The sequence below is a fragment of the Meleagris gallopavo genome, chromosome 7, assembly GCF_905368555.1.
Source record: "Meleagris gallopavo chromosome 7, MGAL_WU_HG_1.1, whole genome shotgun sequence".
NCBI lineage: Eukaryota > Metazoa > Chordata > Aves > Galliformes > Phasianidae > Meleagris > Meleagris gallopavo.
Window position 1 is genome coordinate 3,273,909 of NC_139410.1, and position 6,176 is coordinate 3,280,084.

At 34.7% G+C, this 6,176-nt stretch overlaps 1 long non-coding RNA gene across 1 annotated transcript in view; it reads left to right on the top strand.

Annotated features, from left to right (window-relative positions):
- Positions 1-6,176, top strand: part of LOC104911625 (uncharacterized) — a 231,466-nt gene that overhangs the window by 65,920 nt on the left and 159,370 nt on the right. Inside the window, exons 4-6 of the long non-coding RNA XR_014884394.1 lie at positions 2,535-2,688; positions 3,478-3,656; positions 4,438-4,627. This is a non-coding gene — a long non-coding RNA (uncharacterized LOC104911625). The remainder of the gene's footprint in view (positions 1-2,534; positions 2,689-3,477; positions 3,657-4,437; positions 4,628-6,176) is intronic.

Consider the following 6,176-nt stretch of genomic DNA (forward strand, 5'->3'; position numbering starts at 1 on the left):
CATTAGCGAGTCATGGGGCACAACAGTAGAACTTTGTAGGTTCTACCCTGCCCTGTGATGAAAAATCCCTTGATTTCTTGAAAAGAACTTCTGTGGTCTGAAATGCAAGCGTGAGCATACAAAAAATTTGTGGAGATCATTATTTTGAACTACAGCTGTGCCATAATTCAATGCAGTGGCTGTGCTTCTGTAAGCTTGAAGCTCTGGAAGGGATGGTTGGAGTCCAGAGGACTGATGAAACAATTCTTTACAAAGTCTCCCAGTGACTCATCTGCTCCATCTCTTGTTTGCAGAAGTGTGTTTGTGACTTTAATGCTTAATGTTTAATTAAACACTAAGTCCTTTATGATTAATTAAACTTTAATTAAGTCCTTTAACGTTTGTCAGTTACAAAGGAGGAGGAAAACGCAGATATTTATTCACATCAGCAAACAGAGCAGTGTTTTCACTGAGCTGAACAGAGTTGGTGCTTATAGGCATGGAAAAGTCACTCAGAACCAGACTGCATACTAAGTTACTGTAGTACACAGAAGGGAAAAAGAGTACTGCACCCATTTATTAATGAATTTTACTAGTTTAACTAGCTTGATGTGCAACAGGTTGCATCTCTGCTCAGGCCAGTGGACAAATGTCCACTGGTTTAAATAGGGGCCGTTTCAAGTATTGATTAAGATTGGCTTTGTGATTCATTAATACAAAATCAATGTACATTATGCCACCCACTTCCTCTCCTCACTGTCCTACCCTAAAATCTCCCTTTCTGAAAATCAGAAAAATGATAAAGAATATTGTAAAGGAGAGAAAGAGCTACAGTCAGCTCTTGGGTCTGCATTTATGCCCTTCAGTGCAAATCCGTGAGTACAACAGAGGAGATAGAGTATTCATCAGCTTAATCTTAAGAAACCAAAATCGAAAAGGAAAGGAGGGAAGAAGACAAATAGCTGAAACAAGTCTTAGTTTATTTTAGAAATCCAATCTTAATATCTATTTCTTGGGTTAATTACAATGGATAAAGTTGAAGAGAGCTGCCAGTTGTCTGCTCTGAATAAAAAGTTCCTTCTTTTTTGAGTAGTTTTCCCATTGTTTGTGGCTGCCACATTTAATTGTGCTTGTGTAGTCCTTTAATTTGCATGAAAGAAGATAATATAATTGAAAAACTCTGGAGTAAGACAAGTTCAGATTACTAGCGGAGGCAAGTTAATTTGTTATTCATTAAATGCTAATGAACCTGGCACCTATGTTTTATTTGTTTCACTCTATTTGAAATTGGAAAGGTCTTGTAGCATAGCTAAGTCTATGATAAACAGAGGTGTTAAATTAAACTCTTGTTTTCCCTGATGTTCCGCTAGAATAAGCAAGTTTGTAAAACCAGGTAACTAAATATGTGTGTAGTGAAGCATCCTCGAAAGGCAAACGTAAAACAGTTAAGGAGCTGATTCTGTGTTCAGATTCCTTTGAAAATTATTGCTGAGCTTGTTGACATTTGGAACTTGGTTTTGATGTGGTTTCTGTACAGAACGGGTGAAGTTCTGGTGCACTGAGGTTAGAGAATCTGGCTGAAAGTATGGGGGCACACTTTGCCTTTTCACATCTGTTCTCAGTTGTCTCCAATAAGAATAAATGTAAAAACATGAAATAGCCTTTTATTATCTCTGATACTCCTGATAATTTTAAGTCTGCAGTTGTTCATAAAAGTTCTCAAGGCATGCAGAAATATATGGCTTATTTTCTCTTAAGCTGCTAAAATGAATTTGAAGACAATTATTTGTATTCATATGGTTTATATATTATTTTGGCCTTAGTGTCTTTGTTACTTAATTGTTTGAAGTAGGTATAATTATATTTTAGCCTTACGTTAAAATGTATGGCTCGTATATATTAGGTTATTTACTGCATATTATTATACTGTAGAAAAAGAGTAAACTTCATTTGCAGTGACGTCTTCCACTTCTGAAAAGTTGCTTTCATTTTGTACTAATCTTTATTCACTGTACCTTCAAAGTATACATAGCCTGGAAAGTAAATAAAGCAGAAGCTAAATTGCACACATTACTTCAAGCATATATCTTAGAAATATTGAAAAACATCCACAAACAGGTCCACAAACCTTGCTTGTGCAAAGCACTGTTTCTGTCACATGTTTGAAGGACCTTTCGTGGTTTTGAATGTGGAATAAAATGAATAAAATATGGTTTTATTTGGTTTGAGTTCATTATCCCACTTGTTTATTTAGTAATGTGCACAAACCCCAGAACATACATGTGGTGAGCTTTGCTTAGGTGAAATGACTGCACATTGACTTAAAGTTGAACAGAAATTTGGCTTATTCTGTTTAAATTGGTCTTGTGAAACAGTGTGAAAAATAAATGAGAGATAATTTTATTGACTATGAAGTTATTTATATGAAACATATTATTATTTTATTTCAGTGAAATTTGAGGGCGTTCCTGCTTGATACAGCAAACTGAAAAATATAAGAATAAAATACCTGAAATGTATGTACTGTAATTTGGGATTGTTCTTTCTATTTGCAGCATTGTCTTGAGACATTTCATTCCTGTTAAGTGTGAATAAATCTCCAGATCACCCAAAACCTCATATACTTGCATAAAATAAGTGGTGACAGAGGGAAGAGGCTGAGAATTCAGGTGGAAGGAAGGAAGGCAGCTCTTGAGAGTGAGAGATATGGTGAGATTTTCTTTTTATTGGTTGTCAATGCATGTTACTTGCTGCTGAGTCATAGGGTTTGAAATGTGCAATTTATGTCTGTGAAAAATGCAGTACCCACACTGCTTTCACAGTTAGTTCCTTAGATATGGATACTGGAGTCCAACATGCCATGTTTCAGAAGGTTAACTAACCCCTATTAAATGAGCATCCAACACTGGTTTGTTATCGAAAGTTTATTGCAATTATTCCATCTTGTGGTGTATGCACAGATGAATGTGAAATCAGACTGTTAACTATCTTAACAGTGTTTTTACAACACATTAACATCACCTCATGGTGTTTCTTTCCCCAGAACCGTTATAAGTTGTCGTGAAGATATTGTTTGTTTATAGAAGTTTACTTTGAAAATTAAGCTTGATTTCTGAGCTAACCTGACAAGTTGTCAATAAAGAAAAAATAAAAGTAGATTAATTTCAGTTATGATTAATGGTATGTTAAGAAGAGTGGAAAAAAAAACCCAAAACTTTGCTCTAGTAAGTTATACTATTTGGATCTTTAAATGACTGGAATTTTCCAGGCTGGGTTCTCTTAAGACATGAAATACATCAATTTTTAAAAATAAATGTCTTCTCTTTTGAAGTCTATTCTTCTTACTTTGTGTCTCTTTTAAGTTATCCTGGCTCTGACAGCATCGTTTTGATTTTCTTCCACTTTAGTCTCCAACTGGTGTACTGCTTCATATAGCTGCTTTGTGGCTATATATATATATATATATATATTTTTTTTTTATTATTTCTGCCCTGCCAGTGAATCACTGGAAAAAAGAGGACTCATATTGAAGATGACATGAAAAAATGCCTATGTTATTGTGCTGAATCAAAGAAATTCTTCGCTCTTTCTAATGTGAAACAAAAGCTGGACAAATACAGTTTGCAAAAGGAGATCCTGCTTTCCATGATGAGTATTCCTGGAATCAGTAACTATTGGTAACACATGCAATGTTTATTTCATAATCTTTGCTCTTTTTCTGAGACATTCTGGGGGAATGTTGCTTTTCTGTAAGATGGAGCAGAGACCCTCAAACAGCCTTATCATACCACCTAATAATTATTCATCACTGGGACCTCCTGATGCTTTTGCACTTCCTTGCTTCTGATAGTGTTGCTCATTGAAGCTAGATCTCTTATTTAAAAATGGTTATAGTAAGGACAAATGAAGACATTCCACTTGAAGGGACACTGACCTGATACTTTCTAAACACTGAATTAATGGAAAAACCTAAAGATCGCACAACACTTTTGTCTGTATCTCTTCTAGGTGATACTTTTGGGTTCAGTAAAGTTGCAGATCATTACTTTATGTAGTTGTGCAATCCATGTATTTGGGATTGGCGGGCAGCCGAATGCTGCACTTCTACCCATTAAGTCTAGAATTGCTAAATTATTCATTATGGTGTGCCAGTATCCAAAAATATATCTGAAGTAGATCCCTGATCCTGTAATTCCAGTGGTTTCTCCTTTGCAGTTCAGTATTTGTCATTGTTGGAATCTGGTATTGCAAATAGAAGACTCACAATTCACTAAATCAAGTTACTGATTTGAAACAGTATTTGAAACAGTAGAATGGAAAGCATTTCAGAGTACATGTCTTAGTTTCACCTCAAAGTTCAAAGCACAAAAGAATATATTGTATCCATATGCTTATTTTGTGATTATTTTTTAAACTATATGCTCTAAGTTTTGGGATGTTTTTGATTTTTTTTTTCAGGTTCTGTGGCCATTGTGGAAAAAACAAATGAACAAAGAAAAAAAAAAAAAACAGGGAGAAGATAAAATCTCCCTTTGATTGCTGTTCCACTCTCATTTTAATGCATCTTCATTCTAAAGCAATGACATCTCAATTTCAACCGAGGACTTCTGGAAATGGATCTCCTAAGAAGATCACAGCAAACAGGCAAGTGAGTAAAAATAGATAAATTAGTTTTAGAAAATGCTTTCTGCAGTGTTCAGTGATTATGAAAATCATAGTGAAATATGAGAGTGGTTTCAAGCTTACACGAGTTGTTACTTGAACTGTGATCTTTCCAGAGGTCCTACTCTACCCCAGGTTATTTTTCTGTCTTGGATGAGTAACTTTTTTTCAGAGATATATGCTTGTTTTAAGGGAGATACAAGAGGTCTGCTTGTCTTCTAGTCCACTTGCATTTCCTACTTGTATATTTATTTAGTTATTTATTTCAAATCTAAATAGTTTTTTCCTCTCTTGCCACATTTCTCCTGGCCCTTCATCCCCAACCTATTTTTCTGTGAAAACCTTTTCTGTTTATTCGTCTTGAGATATCAACAGAATTATCTGAACTTTTCAAATCAAAGTATGCATGTGAATTCAAAGAAATGAATGGAATGACTATGAAGTATAATCATTTTGTTAAGTGGTTGGGTGAAACTGAATTCTTCAACTCGTATGAGTGAAGAAAACTAGTTTCAAGACCTGGTTCTAACACACTCTACTTCAGTAGTCATGTCTAAACAGCCTAAAAATACCTTCTTACATTGCTTGACAACAGTCTGCTTTGGAGCATGAGGTAAAAGTAAACAGCTTATAGCTGCTGAAAATGAGTAAATACACAGAAGTCATTTTTATGCCATAAATATCTACTTTCACATTGTAACACTTAGCGCTACTGCAATTTTCCATATATGTGAAGTTAATATCACAATCCTTATTAAGAAAGCATAAATGATTGCTAATAATTCCATATTTTTTAAAATTTATCAGAATACAGTATTAAAATAAAAATTAATTGCTTCCTTGATATTACCTGTTATTCAGTTTTGGAAATTCTCTTGATCAGCATTTTAGCATGGAAAGTTTTAGTCACCCAGAAAATTTGATTAACTTTCCTAATTCAAATTCAGAGTGGTGAGAGTTGTTTATTAGGTACTGCCACCTTTCTGATGTTATCAACGACTAAGGAAAGAAAAACCAATGTTCTAGATGCTGTCTGGCTTACTTATTGCACACCTATTTCATTAAGAAATCCAGATCATTACTATTAGTGGCTGTCACAAGACTGATTGCCTTGAAAAAGCAATGGTTACGAGTCTCGGTATTAAAAGCTGTTAATTTAAACACGTGAATTCATCTTGAGGTTTTTCTCTTCCACTCTTCCCATTTTCATGGTGCTGCTTTTTACCAAAACTTTCCGATACTTGTAGAATATCATTTATTTTGGTCTGTGATGGTTAGGATTTTTTTGGGAGTTACCATCTGTTCGGGCAAAATGTTTTTTGTGGTCTCATGGCTGCCATTCCGCTTGGTTAATCCATGGTTATGTAGGCAGATAAGGAACTCACATCTGAATAAATTCCAGAAAAAACAATTTACAAACTACAGGAGGTTTAAGATGCTATACCAGAAAGAAGCAGTGGACGCATCCGCAGTAAGATCAACTTTGTTTAAGTTTCACGCCAGCATTCTTAACCAGTAAATCCAAACTTTTTACG